We start from the raw sequence: 17,588 nt of genomic DNA on the forward strand, positions 1-17,588 counted from the left end.
TCTCGGCTGCGTGCAAGGGGAGGCAAATTCTGCTCGTTCTGCCCTGGGAGAGGATTTCACGTGCCCCGGGATCGGCGGCAGCCCGGGGCATCCGGCAGCTTCCTCTCAGTGCTGACTTTTCGGAAGCAGACCCTAATCCCCACCCAGGGGTCGGAAGAAGGGACATGCTGTTGGGAGACCTTTCCTGGACCCAGCCGCAGCGGCTGCTCAGGGAGGGTGGTCTTTGTCACCTCCGCGGCCGAGGCCACTGGACCCGGATCGGGGTGCAATATGAGGGGACGGAAGCCCAGGGGCTTGGGAAGACGCCACCCTGTGCTCCGATGAACGTCCCCAGCCCCGCCGAGGGCAAGTGGTCTTCCTCAGGGTGAGGTGGGCTGGCGCACAGGAGGGTGGACAACATGGGCTGAGCCCAGGGATCCCCTGGACCTGCCCCCTCCGCCCGCCCCTCCCCAGCCTTCCCTGAACCAGCGCCAGGCTCCCTTCACAATCCAAGACCCTCTCCTCGACTTGCGGACACTTGCGTTAAATCGCGGCAGTCGGAACCGGGTGTGTGCAGAAAACGGGCTCAGCGAGAGTCCGCTCGCTACTGCGTAGTCGTGGAATACATTTATTTTTTATTTTTTTCAAGAGGCCCCTTCCAGTGGCTTCTAAGCGAGTTCGCGTTACTGTTCGCCTCACCACCGACAGGGGGCAGCAGATGCCCTGCGATGCCCCGGCGACGTGCAGGAAGAGCGTCCTGTCCCTGGGAATCCGGCTTAATGAACGTTTGGGGGTAGACGGCAGGAGCTGCGGTCTCCCGGTCCCCGCAGCAGCTCCCCCGCACCCGGCCCCCGCCCCTGCGCGCCCGGGGGCTTACCTGGGCAAGGGTGGGCAAGCCCTCCGTGTGCCACGCGATGCCTGCGAACTTGGCGAGCATACAGAAAACAAGCAAATAAATTCAGATGTATGCAAATGTTATGATTAGTAAACTACGCCGGCATTTGAAAGTATTACAGAATCTTTTGACGCTTTTGATCGGTTTTTAAGTTTTCTCGATCAATAGGAAGTGCTACCGTATGTTTGAGTGCTGGTGGTGATGGAATCTGCTAAATTTTGAATTTTCAAAGGGATTTTTCTCATGAGAAGTTGGGAACGACTACTGACCCCATGGACTCCTCAGATGACTGGGGTACAGACTGCGAGGCGCCTGGGAGGGAAATGGGGGGCGCTCGGCGAGCTGCAGGCCTGCGCCCCCGCACCAACGACGCCCGCGCGCGGCCCCTGGGCGCGGAGCTGCGGCCGCTCGCTCGGCTCCCGCCCCGAGTCGGCCGCCGGGTTTTACTGCAAACCCACCGCCCTCCCGGCCCCAGCCCTTGAGTTTTCAGAATTGAGCAAGAGGCGCTACATAGCTTTTCCAAAGCCTGCCTGTCCTCAGAGCCGGGCACAGTTTCTTTCTAAATTAAAAATACATTTGTGAATATATATTTTTTGGAGAAAAGAGAAATCCCAAAGTGTAAAAATTTAGAGACTGGCTGGTACAGCCCTCTTTAAATAGCTTTAACAAGCGACAGCTTCTAAGTGATCCGAATGAAAAAGTACGTAATAGTAGCAAGGTTGTGCCCTTACTCTATAAATCTCATACCCAATTAAAAACCCTAATTAATTCCTGAAATGCCTTTGGAAGATAGGGAAGAATTACAGTTTTTATTTATATAAATTATAACACAACCCCGAGATGTTTTAATTTATTACAATTAAATATCTATTTTAATGTATTTTTTTTAACACCATAACAGATTCTAGAAATGCAGCCATAACTACTAAAGACAGGAAGAATTTAAATAGTACACTTAATTGCAGACATGTCATTAGTGTGGAAAGTCCATATCACGATATAAGAATATAGGATCTTCCCAAAATAATGATGAATATTAATTAAGGCGCTATAAAATCTGTAAGGAAATGTTAAATTTGTGTTTGAGAGGGTTGAGGAGGAGTCAAGAAGAGAAGTAAAGAACTCATTTGTGGTCCCAGTGGGGGAAAGAAAGTGAATAAATCTGGGTGGGGGATTTCCAAAGTGGGTGCAAAATCCTAAGAGAAACCAGAGACCCAGCTGTTTCTGTGGATAGTCAGTCCTACAGCTGTTGAACCAGGAGACTGGCTCACCATGGGCTCTGAGAACAGAGATAGTTCTTCGTACCTAAAGATAAACCTGAGCAATTTTGAGTGTGCCAAGGACTAATGCTATTTACCTTCAAATGTGTGTATTAAGCAGTTGCACACTGAGCATGGAGATATGACTGTTTCAAGGTTTAAAGGTGGCAAAGATTGCACCGAGGATCAACCACAAAAGGTTTCTTTTTATAGAAACATAAATTGTCAATAACATGAAATATCAGTAGGTTTTAACTTTTAAAACAATATAATGTGTTATAACTCAACTTGGCTTATTTGCTTAATGATAATGGCCATCATTTTGTGTGCCACACAACAGCCATACAAGGTAGATGTCCTTAGCTCTATTTCACATATAAGGAATCTGAGGTTCAAAGAGCTTAAGCTACTTGCCTAAGTTTACATAGCTATTAACTGGGAATAGCTGCTTCTGACTCTAGAGCCCAGGTTTTACACACTATCTTGCTTCAAGGCTTAAGGCTGCAGTGTATATAAGGAATGCAAACCCCGGACTATCAGATGTCTGGTGACTAAGCAAAAATGCACAAACTCATTTTATTACATTTGAGACATTGTAGGGCATGTAAATGTTGAACCACTATATTGTACACCTGAAACTAATATAATATTGTATACCAACTATCTATAAATTTTAAAAACAACATTTTTAAGTCCCAAAACTAAATTAAAAAAACAACCACCACCACCATACATGCACAGAGGATTTCAGCCTCAAGTTTCTGTATCCCGTATGATTTACAGAGGTAATAATGGGATAGAGAGGATTCTACAACCTATTTTAAAATTTCAAAAATCTAAACAGAAATTTCATGGTTACTGCAGATAGGTGAACTAAAATGTCATTGTTTTTGCTTTGCCTGGCATTACATGGATACAGAGCTGTATGGTAAATCTAAAACAGGAAAATAAATTAACTGTTACTTAATCAATGTATTTTGTTTGCTAGGCAATATACATAGGTCCATGGAGGGTTGTAAATGATAACATATGTTAAAAATGAGACTTTGGACATGAAAATGAACCACTGATACATCATAAAAGCTCATATAATACAGTTAGTTGTTCTATGTGTATTTATTAGTTCTGCCAGTTCATAGTAGATCTCTGATTATATAGGAGTTTAGCAAAACATCTGGGGGATTGTATATTGTATCTCCACAAGTACAATACACTGTTATGTGAAGAGCACTAGTGTAAATTGGTCATATTTAAATAACACAATTCATTTAGGGCCTTGAAGTACTGCAGGGGAAGGGGTATATTTGGAGTTTATGCAATGGCTAGTCCCACAGAAATTTCCAGAGCTCCTCCTGATTGCTTCCTTTTCTCTAGTCTAGCAATTCTCAAATATTCTTGTAGATTTATGGAATTGCATCTGTGGATACTCATTGTACTGGAAATCACAGTTGGAAAGATGTTTAAAATATTCATTTGTTAATTTATAATGATATGCTAATTACATATTAACCTAAGTGACATTTTTAATTAAAATAATGATGGTTTTCAAAAAAAATAAATTAAAAAAAATGTTTTATGTTTTGTAAATCTCTTTAATATCTACCTGGATTTAATACCTAGCTGTCTTTAAGCAGCTGAATTCTCACATTTGCTTTTGCATTCTACCTATTTTGATACATTGTGTAGTTTGAAATATATTAAGAAAATCTTACTACAAAGAGATATGTAGTTGAAAAAGGGAGGAGTATTTTAATAGCTTTTCCAGATAATTATGAATATATTTCAATACTCCTCCAAAATTCTTCCAGTGGTAATTTTTTAAAAGTTAACTGCAATGGACAGATAGTGGTTTAGGGAAGGCCTGGGGAGGGGGCGGGAGCTGGTTGGAAGGAGTCAATGGGGGGGAAAAAAGAGGGACATCTGTAATACTTTCAACAATAAAGATATATTTAAAACATTAAAAAAAAGGTTAGCTGCAAAAGTTAGCTGCAAGGTGGAATTAAAATCCACATAAAATACACTTTTCATATTCTGTTATATGAAAATTCATTGGTCTAAATGATGGACTTTTACTCATGTGTGATTTCTAGTGTTATCCACTGGTCATTTGGAAACTATTGGTTCACTGGAATTCCGCAGATCTTCCAAAGTTTGACTGATTTGGTCACATAATATCAAAAATATCATATTCATTAATTTTATCATTGATTTCATCAGGGAAAATTTTACATATTAGGATACAAGTTTTCCAAAATGCTAATTTTACTTGGAAGCTCAAATTTGATTATTGGCAAGAAATACTGTTGATTGTTTTCTTTGAAGTGACAGGCTCCCTTTGTTTATTTCTGAGAAAATATCTGCCAGATACTTAAGTCTGAATAATGATAGTTTGTCAGTTGTTCTTTCAAATAAATAGCTACTCTATGAAAAAAGTGGCTAATTCCACTTGAAACTCAGTTGACCAGTGCTTTTCCTCAAGACAACCATTGTAAGTAGCAGAAACAGTCTATCCCTCCCATTTCATCGCACAAACTATTAAAAAGAGATGCCCCTGTGGATCAGGATGTAATAAAATTAATAATTTTTACTGCTTTACAAAGACATTCTTAAGTGAACGTGACTTTCCTCTTCCTCTTATTCCCATTCCCATTCCCATTCTTCCTGCATGTGTGTGGTGGTTGAGAATACAGTGACCACTGCTGCAGTGGGATGCCAGCTTGCTTTGCGCTGAAGCAGCCACACACAGTTCCATGCATGATCAGTGAAAACATAGACACATTAAAAAAGGTAAATAACATTTAAAAATTATCATGCAAACAGCTTAACCTCACAGAACCCCTGAAAGGGTCCTGGGGACCTCCAAGAGTCTGTGAACCACTGGGGACCTCCAGTGGATCTCCAGAACCACTGCTCTAGTCCTACAGCAATTGTTATTTGGATCACTCACTTGCAATTTAACTACATGCTGCCTTATGCTGGTAATGTCCTGCTGCCTATATTTCGAATCTCCCTGATTAGGAGCTGTATCCTAATGGAGTTATAGCCTGACAACTGTTGAAGTGCCTGGCACTCAGTACAATTAAAGTTTTTGTGTTTGTTTTTTACTTTTACATCCTAGAGTTACAAACCTAAAAGTATAAATTGACCAAAACATGCTGAACATCAAGCCATGACCAGGTTTTCTTTAAAAATTAAAAAAAATATATATATTTTATTTGCCCAGATGGACGTGTCTCAGCGGTTAAGCGTTGACCTAGGATCCAGGAGATCGCAGTTCGATCCCCAGTGGGGGGTGTGCAGGAGGCAGCGGGTCAATGACGGCTCTTTCATCATTGATGTTTCTCTCTCTCTTCTCCCTTCTTCTCTCTGAAATCAGTAAAGATATATTAAAAAAATATATATTTTATTTCATTTTTTCCCATCCCCCATCCCTTTGTCAACAAACCAAGTTTGTTGTTAGTTTTGCTTTTTACTTATGTTAGTAAGTGAGGACTATGGTTTTGGGGGAAATATATTTATTCTGAAGAACTCATAAAGGAACGCTTGTCATAATATAATTTTTCCAAACAGTTAACATCATTGGCAGCCATGTTAAGGGGCATGTTCTATTTTAGCTATTCCATTGCTAGCACTCAGGTCACAACTTCACATAACCACTGTGCAAGGATTCTAGTCCAGCTGGTGATGCATTTAAAACATTGCAGTCACTAGCACCACCAGAGGAATTGCTTCGAACAGTAAAGGGCTTGTCCAATTTGTATGGACAAACTGAAAAGCACAGCTGAGCTTTGGACAGTTCATTAGTTCCACTCCTTTGGGTCATGCAAGACTTCTTAAATATGTGGGGAAGTTCTGTTGCCTGGGCAGTCACAAATCCATCTACTACTATAAATAGCAAAATGCCTTTATTTTGCACTGTTCACGCCCTCAGTCTTTACTGTTAGAAATTGTTTAGTGGCAAAATTATCCTAAATCCACTGAGGGAGTGAAATTGTGCAGGCAATTTATTGCTGTGAGCAATACCTCATTTTTGAGGATGGGATATTTTCTTTTCGTAGATGAATTTGCTGAGAATAACTCATCTCACATGTGATTCATGATATTAAAGTGAGATGGAAAAAGTAGGTAAAGAGCCACAATTTGCATTTTTTAAAACATGATTAAGAATTAGATTTGAACTTGCTAAGTATAAGTGTGTTCAGGTCTATTGACCATAAAGTAGTATATTCTAGGAGAAGAGATAAGGTAGTCTAATAAGGTAGCCTCTAGCCACACATAAAATGTGGCTAGTTCAACTGAGGAACTTGATTTTTAATTTTATTTAATTCTAATTTACTTAAAGTTGAAAACAGTCAGTAATAGGAAAATTTAATTGTGTTAGGAAAAACTTGGGTATGTACACTTACATTTTCAATAGTAAATTTTATGAAAACTAAATGCTGATCAAATATTTCCACTGAAAATTTAGCAACCAAATTGAGTTGTGCTGCAACTTTAAAATCCACATCAAATTTTGGTGAGTTAATAAAAAAGATAAAATGTCTCAATTTTTGAATACTGATTACATGTTGGAATGATACTACTTGGATATATTGGGTTAAATAAAATATATTATTAAATATTATTTTACTCATTTCCTTTTCCTATTATATTTTTACTGTGACTCCCAGATAATTTAAAATTACATATGTATCTCATATTTCTATTGGACAGAGCTATTACAGATCATTTTCTGTCTATATTATGGGGATAAGAAAGCAGATGGAAAAAATATTATGTCTTAATTTTATGCTCATTATGTGAGATATAGATTTTCTCAAAGCAACTGATATCCAAAAATTTATTATGTACCTGATCAGCATACTTCAAAAGCTTCTACACTAAATCAGTATTGTTTTTAAATTTGTGTATTAGATAGTGCCCAATCTAGTTTGCATCCAATTTACATTCTGGAAATCCTTTTCCCCTGACTTTACTTTTTAGAGAAGTTTTAGGTTCACAGAAATATGGAGCAGAAATTACAGAGAGTTGCCATATATCCGCTGTCCCCACACACTCACAGCCTCCCCCGCTATCAGCAGCCTGCACCAGGACGTTCGCTGAACCTACTTTGACGCATCTTATTACCAAATCCATACTTTATATTAGAGTTCATTGTCAGTGTTGTGCATTCTATGGAACTGAAAAGTGAATCATTTTTGGAATTGTATATTACCTATGATATCTCTGCTTTTCCATTAGTATACTTGATTTAAAAGTAAATTTAAATAGGGTTTTCATTGGTTTGAAAACAATTCTTTTCTAGATTAAAATGTCATATTATTGAGAAAATTAGAAAATATAGAAAAGTATTTTTTACCAAAGAAAATAAATTAGTGGTCTTATCACTCAGAAAAAAATCAATTAACAATTTGCTGATAGTCTCTTCTCTTTGTGTATATAAGTATAAATTATAATTATCCTATAATATAGTTTAATAACTCACTTTATAAATCCTTGAGCATTTTCCAATGTAATTATTTTTGAAACTGAATAAATAACCAAGTAGTATTTCATTATATGTATGTACTATTATTTATTTTATCAATCCCCACTGTGATTATTGTATATAAATTTCTTTTACATCCTTGATTATTTCCCTTGAACATGCAAGACTGTCTCCTAAGGAATTGCTGGGCTAAAGGGTAAGAGCATAAGATATATATTGGATATATATTGTTAACTTGTCATCCAAAAAGGACATATACAAGTGCCATTTTTGCAACAAATTTTCCAAGATGGGGTATTATAGTTTAAAAAATATTCTTTGATTTTAGAGGTAAAACTTGCAGGCTTAATTTGCACCTTTTATTGCTGATGATATTGAACATAAAAAATATATATTGAACAAGAATGTTTCTTTTGAATTTGCTGTATAGGTATTTATCTTTTCTTATTACTTGTAGTTTATGTTCACATATAAAATTTTAAACCTTATTTTTCCATTAATGTTGAAAATTATGTTTCCAAGTTACCCCTTGACTTTTATTTATATTTATGATGTCTTTAACAGGGATGCTTTTATTTTTTATGCTAACCCACATATTAATCTTTTTTCTTTATTGTTTCCCCTTGTCTACATTATAATCCAATAAATATTCACATGTATTTTAAATAGACCTTAAACATTTTTTTTTAATATGTCTTTATTGATTTCAGAGAGAAGAGGGAGAGGGGGAGAGAGAGGTAGAAACATCAATGATGAGAGTCACCCATCGGCTGCCTCCTGCATGCCCCCGACTGGGGCTCCACCTGCCACCTCGGGCATGTGCCCTGACCGGGAATCGAACCACGATTTCCTGAATCCTAGTCGATGCTCAACATGATTATTTTTTTAAAATGGTTTAGTCTATTTGAGTTTTATTTTGGTGTATTTATGAGGTAGAAGATCCAATTTTATTTTTTTGTAAATGGCTAACCAATTGTTCTATCATCATTTATTAAATAAGCCATCTTCCCTACTTTTAAAAAATGATAACTTTAACACACGCTAATTTTTTTCCTATACTCTGGTCTGTTTTTGCTTCATTCATCTGTTCTTTTCACATAGAGATTTTAATTTTATACAATTTGTAAATTAACCTGAGAGGAACTGACATAGTTGTAACTGTCAAAGTACTTTCGAGGATAAAAATAGGAGGTTTTTATGTATGTGTCCTTTCCAGCTGGGCTATGTAATTAGTGTTTTGTAGAATATTTATGACATTTCATAGTAATTGTACTTTTAACAAATTCTATGTTTTTGAAAAGTGCTAGTTGGCACTGTCTGATAATAAGGAATGGATTTTGAATGAAGAGGAAGCAGAAAGAGGGCATTGTATACATTGCTTATAGGCTGTAAGAGAAATTGGCAACTTACAATGGACTTTCTAAATGAAGGAAGGGCCAACCAATGAAAAGAGGAGAATGGGAAAGAAGAGAGGGGGGAGACTAAGCAAAAGGAAAAATAATAAAATTAGATCAAGAGCAGATTATATAAAAAAAGAGTAAGAGGGAAAAAATAGCAGGAAGGAGAAAGAGAGTGTGTACATTTTTTATTTAAAAGGCAATACTCAATTTGAACACCAGAAAGCTGGCACAGAGCTGCTTTAACTTTTATGTAAACCCATAAATGTAGGAGGAGCTCAAATGTAAAGGGGGAAAACTTTCTGTTTTAGAAGTCTCAATTTAATACATTTAAAGAAATATTTTTCTTATAAAATATATAAATTGTTTTTGAAATTATTTTTTAAGCCACGTACTTATATTTTCTATGTATATTTAATTATTTGAGAACAGAAAGTATTCTGGAACTTGTTCTTCATGCTTTTTATAATTTAATACCTGAAAATCCCTGGTCTTATTGAAGTAGTTTTTATTTGATTGGTAATAGTGTATTCTTTTTTATTTATTATTTCTGAGCAACTTTTCAATGTCTAGTTGTTTGGAAAAAGCTAACAAGGCAAAGAAAGTATACAGAAACAGATAACTAATATTTAAATATATAGGAAAAATATCTTAACAGGATACTTCACAACTGTGTTTAAAGAACGGGAAATTTAGATTTAAAGGTCTCCACTTGAAAATGCAATTGCAGATCCCCAAATTTCTTCCTGAAGGTGGCAGTATTTCAGTGACTAAAACAGTGACGACAAGCTGAATAACTACCAAGAGCTCTCAGAGATCTATGATGGTGTCATTTTGTGAAGCGAAAATCCCTCCAGCAGGACCTTACTATTTCTTGGTTTGAATTACATTCCTGTAGGGACACATGCTGCCTCCTGTCTGCTGACCAACGATTCCTTAGGATGAGGACTCTGGAGAGTAAGGTAACATTTTAGTCGCTCAGATACTAGGGGGAAATTTTTTGTTGGCGTTGGATATTAAATTTAGAATTTAGTGCAAAGTAGCAAAAGTAAAGAGACAAGAAACAGAGTGATGTGTCTTATGATTGTCAGACACCATATTTAATGGACAAGTGGCCACATAATCCATGCTGTTATTTTTCTTAGGAGACAGACAAAATTTCCCAAGTGTTTGGTAGATATAATGACTACATAAACACACTTTATTTTTGTCACTAGTTAACATATTGCCAAAAGAAGTAAGAGCATTAACAAATTTTGGGACAAATATATTAATCAAAAGAAAATGAATTTTATACATTTTAAGCAGCAAATTCTGAGAATGTGTACATATCTATATATATTAATTAACACATGGACAAATGCATATAATCAACAAAAGTCAATACAGATGATCAAAACTGACCTAAAAAGTGAGTGTGAATCTGGTAGTATTAAATAACTCATAAAATTATTTAATTTTATTATGATATTTTAAATAACCAATAAACATTAACTTGATTGATACTCAGAGTTTAATTCATCATTTGTTTTAATTGATCAAGGACACATTAAACTGAAAATGTAAAGGCTGATTTTTAGTATTGTCTGATACTTAAAATACTTGCATTATAGGTCTTACAAAAGAATTTGAAACTACAAAATCCCAAGGGATGCTGGGAATTGTAGTCCCCTGAAAGTTGTCTTCAGAAATAGAAGCTAATTCTTGGAGTAGCAGCAGCATATTTTATTCATTTGCCAATATTTTTTAAAGTTCTCTTGAAAACATTTCTTCTTTAGACTTTTCATCAATTTAGTGTCAAAATATACCTCAGTAGAACTGTAAATGCTTTTATGTATAATTATACCAGTTTTAACTTTCCTTTCCTTTCTGTCCCAACTTATAAATTGTGCCAATTTAATTGGCATTTTAAAAATCCCTCACGATTTAGGAGTGGTTTTGAAAGCATTATGAAATGTCAATGTAGATACAAACTCAAACATAAATGACATGCACCCTTGCCCGTCTGTACCCCGACTCCTCCCTGCTCCCTCACGTTGGCATGTGGGACCCAGCCTGACGGTAGAAGGGGCATCACAAACACTAGTTGACTACATTTCTTTTTTATGTTCTTTCTTTGAAGTGTCACAAAGACTTTTTTAAAGCTCTCATATTACAGAATGTTCTTGAGCTATTAAATATTTCACCAGTGTGGCAACTGTCATCCCAGAAAGCTTAGAAAATAATTTTCGAGAAGACTCTTGTCCTCTGTGACAGCCATTCATTTTGGCACTCAGTAAGCAATACTTGCTATTTTCTCCACGGTGGCTCGCCAGAGAAATGGGGCCCGATGCTTTGTAGGTACTGTTTCCACACTTTTATGCATAGAATAATATAACTAGATGAACATAAGGTTAAAAAATGATAAAAAATTCATAGGCGAGTGAAATTACCCTCAGTAGAGGGATCAAAACAGAGATCAAAAGAAGCGAATGGCACTGAAGACAAATACTGTTAGGGCAACGGTGTGTACCAACAGCCTGAAAGCTTGATGCCATGTTGTCTAGTTATTCCACTTTAAAGTTATTCATAAAATCATTTATAACACCAAGACGACTAACATTACGGGAACAGGTAAAACCAAAAAAATTTTTTTCCTTTTGGTGGAAAGCCAAGCAGCCGTTGGAATAACCTTGAAAATATTTGCCTTCCATCCCATTAGCTTTGTTATCTCTTTTTTGATCTCTTAACCGAGGGTAAGTTCACTCATCTATGAACTTTTACATCATTTTTGAACATTATGTTCTCAGATTACAGAATGTATGCAATTATCTTATTGGTGCCCATTAAACTTGTTGAAGTGAGGAACTTCGCCTTCTCATCTGCGCATCTGTGTTTTTCCTGCGTGTGGTACACACTGCTAGATTCTGCAAGGAAAATACAGATGAAGAAACAAAGTCTGCTGAAGGAATTTCAGTTACCAGGATTTAGTTATGTAACACCTGTTCCCCTAAATTTTAGGGCCTAAAACATGACTCGAATTTCAGTTAATATGGTTATGTTAATAGTGACTAATTGTAAAAAGTCCAAACTTCACTGGTGGCTCTCCGGTTGGAAATCACTTCCTAAATCGGAGAGCCGCACTGTGATCAGTGGCCAGAGAGGCTGTGGGTGATCGATCACTTTTCATCTGTTAGTGAGTTCATGCACCGGCCGCAGAGCATTAGAGCTGTGTAGTCTCCTTGCCTCCCAGTGATAAATTCACAGGACATTTTTACAAAAATGGATAATCGAAAGAGGGAGTTGGCCAAGAAAAGGGAACATTCAGCAAAACAACAACAAATGGTAACAACAGAAGTAAAACGTGAATCAAATGCAGATGGAGTTATGGAAAAAAGAGCTGGCCGTGGGGATATTGACATTACCGACGTTCAAAAATCTAGAGGCCCAGCTGGAGGAAGGTAGTGGAAGTGAACTGGTAGGGATATGCCAGGCCCTGGTTGTGATATAAAGAATGAAGATGTCCCAGAGGAAGTGACGCTGGCAAAAAAAAATTTACATTAAAGGAATTTTGGGAAATATTTTATGACATTGAAAGTACAAAGGATAAAATGTTGGAAGGTGATCCAGACTTTGGAAGGTTACAGTTCACCAAAGCACCCTTCAATCTAATCTTGATAAGTTTTTGGACAAAGAAATCAGGCCCTTTTAAATGTTTCAAATTATGGTGTGCTATGTAAATACTAGTTTTACTAGTTTTTTCATTTATTTACATGTTTGTAATTGTAAGAGTTTTTAATGTTTTGACAAAAACATCACTCTGAATTTAAAAACAACATTATCAACATAAACATGCTAATATTTCTATATAGTTATTTAATTTAAAAAAATTTACCCCCATGTGTCTTTGGTTATAACACTACAATACCTTTATAGTTAAAAAAATAAGTTAATAAAATATAAAAGTAAGACAAAAAGCTAAGATGAAAAATATTTAAAGTAAAAATTACTGCTTCACTTTGGAAAACAGAAAACTCTGTACAGAGCATTTACTCTCACTTATGTGGAAGAAAAGGAGTTGCTTCTTCTTCCTCCTCTAATCTATTCTCTTTGTGGTCAGTGCTCCACATTCTCAACCTTCTCAGCCTCTTTCCGTCTCTTAGAACAAGTCAGAAACTGGAATTCTACTGTGGCCCAGTTTTTGTTGCTTTTTGATCTTCCTACTCAGTGTGTCCCCTGCGTGGGCACTTCATCAAGAAATAGGTCTTTTGCCTTCCTTTGACTTTCTTTTACAGTCCAATTTATCATCTACTGATATCAGGATTAGATGATATCATAAAATTGCTTTATCCAGTCATGGTCATACTTTTTTTTAAGGCAGAAGAATGTTCTTCTCAAAAGAATTCTTAAATGGAAGCTGAATATAAGAATCAGATGAAAAACTAAGTGGAGAGGACTGGAGACTTGTCTGATTTGGCTTCTAGAGGGGCCTCTGGTACTCACAGCACTCTTACAACATCTCTCGCTCAACTCACCAATTATTCTTAACCTACATATGCAGGATTCCTACCATTTTAAGATTTCTTTTAAAGTCCCATGCCTTTTCTCCTTTGAACCTAACCTTAATAAAGCACATTCAAAAGTGTTTTTCAAACACAGGTTTTACCACATGGAGGTGGATAACTTAATGTCTTTAATTTCTGCTTGCATGATCTTGCAGATACAATGGACAAAGACACATTCAGTTGGGTTTCCTCAAGGTCAATGACAAGATACATATAAGCAATGCTAGTGGTATTATAAGACGAATAGGAAACCAGGGTTTCAACTAGTTGCAAGATTGAAATCTAGGCAGTGTAGTCAGGGATGAGGCAAACAGTGATGTGTATTTTAAGTAGCCACATTTGGTTTTTCAAATGTCATGAGACTTTCCAATGCACACCAACCATAGTTCCTTTCCTGTGAGATGCACGGTAGGTAGATTGCATTTTCTTTAATAAGCTGCCATTTTGTTTTGTTTTGTTTTCCAAGATTCTTCTGAATTTACAGTGAAGTCACTTAAAAGAAGAATTCACATTAAAAACACAGTTACACCTCAAAATGATAGAGACTATATTTTTTATATCTTATCTTTAAAAATGTATGTACAGGTTGGGGCAAAAGTAAGTTTAGTTGTGACTACTTGAAACAGTTTATTCTTTGATTATTATTTATTAATTATTGTATTATTTTCCATACGAACAACTGTAAACCTACGTTTGCCCCATCTTGTATGCCACAAGGACAAAGAAAGAGAATTTAGTAATAGTTTGCACAGCAGAGTCGACCAGGAGAAGCTGTTTGGGAACTCCTGGAATAGGGAGGATGTTTTTTGACTTTTACCTATGATTAAAATAACAAAATGCGTTTCAAATGTTATTGGTTACATTCAATATTTTGAGATTTTAAAATTTCAAATCTTTTGCTGTTGTTTTTTTGTTATCTTACTAGCAATGCTATTTTAGAACAATAGGCTTTATTGATACCCAATTCATATTTTTCTCAAATACCAGCTTTAAAATTTATTATATAACAAAATATATAATATATAATTTAATATGTTATTATAAATAAATTAATATATAATATGTAATAATTATAAATAAATTACATAATATATAATCCTGCTTCCAACGCACTTAGAGCCTTAAGCAATATAAATAATATTTAACCTCAATTGCTGGGAATGAATTGCCAGCGTTGTGAGAGTATTAGAATGGTCGAGGAATGCTAGACTTTTGGGGGGAAGGAAGTATAGTGCAGTGCTGTGTTCTCTAACCTTTTTTTTTCAGTGATACTTTTCCTTGCTTTAATTTTTTTTTTTGGTCTTTTTCTACTTTTGAAATGAGCTCTCAATTACAAAATATCAAACTATGCTAAAAAATGCCAGCATTGGCCCAGTATGGAGAAGCCCACCAGTAAGGACAGACAGCAGGAGCAGTGGCAAGAGGTGGGAAGGGACTGAAGCAGTGGTTACAGATGTTCACAGGAAGCTAAAACTCTCCAACAGGTTGTGCTCTAATGTTAGCACAGGTTAGATTCATCTCTACTTTAGTGGGTGGCCTCAGTGTATTTGGGTTCAGATCCTACACAGCAATACAGTTTCTTCCTGTTAAGGGTTCCTGGCTCGCACCCATCACAGGGTGGCCCGAAGGCACTGGACCAGTCTATTCGTTTTACAAAATGTTGTCGCAGACCTGATAGATGTACTGAGAGACATCATGAACTCTACACTTTAATGACAATTATAATTGGAGTTTCCTGGCTGGATACGTAGCTCAGCCAAGATCCAAATGCATTAGTGAGCTTCGGAGATTGGGACAGCAAACCCTTCCTTATTCCTCTTGGCAATAGTATAAAGGTTGTTGTTTTGCAACTTGCTGGAAATAGTATCAGCAGTTAAATGGCATTTCTTAATCTGAAACTGAAGTTTCATTTTTATTGGAAATATCCTTCCTCGTAGCAAGGAAGACCTGGATCCCCATTTTGCCACCTTCTACACAAAGCACACTGAGTGGGCTGAGGTGGCTGAGGTAGAAGACGTTAATATTGTTTTTCACAGCCACATGCAGGGCATTCAGAGGTTCCATCTTCATGGGTGGGCCCAAGGTGCTGAGAGACAGGGAGACATCAACGCTCTGGTTTGGCATCAGTGGTGTATGGATGGCCAGAGGAGTGCTGGGGATGACACCAAACCTATTCTTGTTAAACTGGATTGCAAAGTCTGTCATGTGCTGCAGAGCTTGACTGGTAGAGTTCATTTCCATATAGATGTGCCCTTGGCAATGAGTAAATGTTCTGGAAATCTTCAAGCCTTTAGCCTTTATTGCAGACAGCCAGACAGCCTTAGGAGCCACATACCCACCAAGTGCCATGCCTGTGCCTGTAGAGCTCAAATAAATCATTCAGACCACTGCTGTTCACAGCAGCAGTAGGTGAAGGAGCAAATGTTCAGGCACTGATGATGGAATGAAGAATTGTCCCACCAGACTCTCCAGCCCTTCTCCTAAGAGATCTGCTGCTCTCACCTGCATGGAGGATGCCTGTGGCACATTGCCTGGGGGACCGAGGCCAAGGTTTAAAAAGTCCCCCAGTAAGTCACCTTGAGAGGGGATAACCTGAGGCTGGCTGTTCCTGGTGGGTGGCAGCGGTGGAGCCAAGGCTGTCACCCACATCAGTACTCCCATGATGTACTGGCAAATGTTTGCTATGAATTCCATGACTTCCTTCCACAAAAGCTTTGGGAGGCTTATGGTACACAGAGGCCAAAGAGCCAATGTGGCAGGTTAGCTCACCCAACAGAGCTGGCTCAATAACATCTGTCTCCTCAGAGATCGGTGGCTTCTCAGACAAGACTACTTCTTTGACTGTGACAAGGTTGGTTGAGAGAAGCTGCCAATAAATATAGCCCCTATCTGTAAGGGCAGAATGGCCAGAATCCTGTGTTGCCAAATGCAAGACCTGCTTTACCAGCTGTGTTTCTGATGGCAGTGAGCAGAGTTGTTGGGTAACAACTCTAGAAATTTCACTAGGACTTTTAATGCTGAAAGCACCACTGCTGTGTTGGATGAGATAGCCGGGAGTTACCCACTCGCAGATGCTCGGAGACTCCTTGTCATCTTTAGGGTTGTAATTGGACAGGCAGTTCAGGATGAAAATCTGGGCCCATTCAGTGCACTCGTTCAAGGCTGTCAGCCACTTAGTAATGTTCTGTGGGTTCAGATCTAGTAAGTTGCTATTTGGGTGCGATTCACTGATTTCAGATAACACTGCTACAGCATTAGCCAACACCATTGGATTCAAATCTGTTATGAGATCCTGCAGAGAATCCAGAAATCCCTGATGGTCCATGATTTGGGCATTGATATCAAGGAATTTCGCCATGCAAACTGCTGCTGTTTTCTGAACATAGGGATCTTCATCCTTCAAGCACTTATGGAGGGGCTTACAGAGATATTCTATAATCTTGTCCACCCAGTTGCACCCCATGGTTCTGACTGCCAGGGCCCAGGTCAGAGGACTGGGATCTTCACAGTCCTTCACAACAGGTTGACAACCACGATGGCCATCAAGTAGAGATACGCCACATCTGAAAAAGAAAGTGAACATCCTTCCCCGCAGTCATACCAGCAATCACTTCTTCACAGCCTCCTTCCTCTTTTCTTTCTTTTCATTGTTGAGTTCAGCTTTTAAATCAAAGATTTCTCCTTTTTTAATTGGTTGTGAAGTAGTTGGAGACAGTCATAGTGTTGGATCTTTAATGTGCACCAGAGGCAAGGGCAGGGGTGACGGGAACAGCCAGAGAGCTCGGCTGAGTGGTGTAATGGTTACCTGCACAGTGCGACTCCTGTAACCATTTTTTGATTGTACACTTCCCAATACCAACATTTTTAAGTACAGTTCAATGTATATTTATAAATTACATAAGTAAATTAATGTATTATGTGGTATAAAGAACATTCAAAAATAAACTTAGGAAATACATTAATATTTAAATATAATGTATTGTATTTTACTTTTGATGGTATATTGATATGTTTAATAAAAGCATT

The 17,588-nt window shown here is 37.5% G+C and overlaps 1 pseudogene across 1 annotated transcript; it reads right to left on the reverse strand.

Annotated features, from left to right (window-relative positions):
- Positions 1-15,212: 15,212 nt before the first annotated feature.
- LOC308557484 (AP-2 complex subunit beta pseudogene) lies at positions 15,213-17,281 on the reverse strand (annotated as a pseudogene). The gene has a single exon. The product of its transcript is annotated as an AP-2 complex subunit beta pseudogene (transcript).
- Positions 17,282-17,588: the final 307 nt, after the last annotated feature.

This window comes from Miniopterus schreibersii (assembly GCF_964146895.1).
Source record: "Miniopterus schreibersii genome assembly, chromosome: 5".
Taxonomy (NCBI): Eukaryota; Metazoa; Chordata; class Mammalia; order Chiroptera; family Miniopteridae; genus Miniopterus; species Miniopterus schreibersii.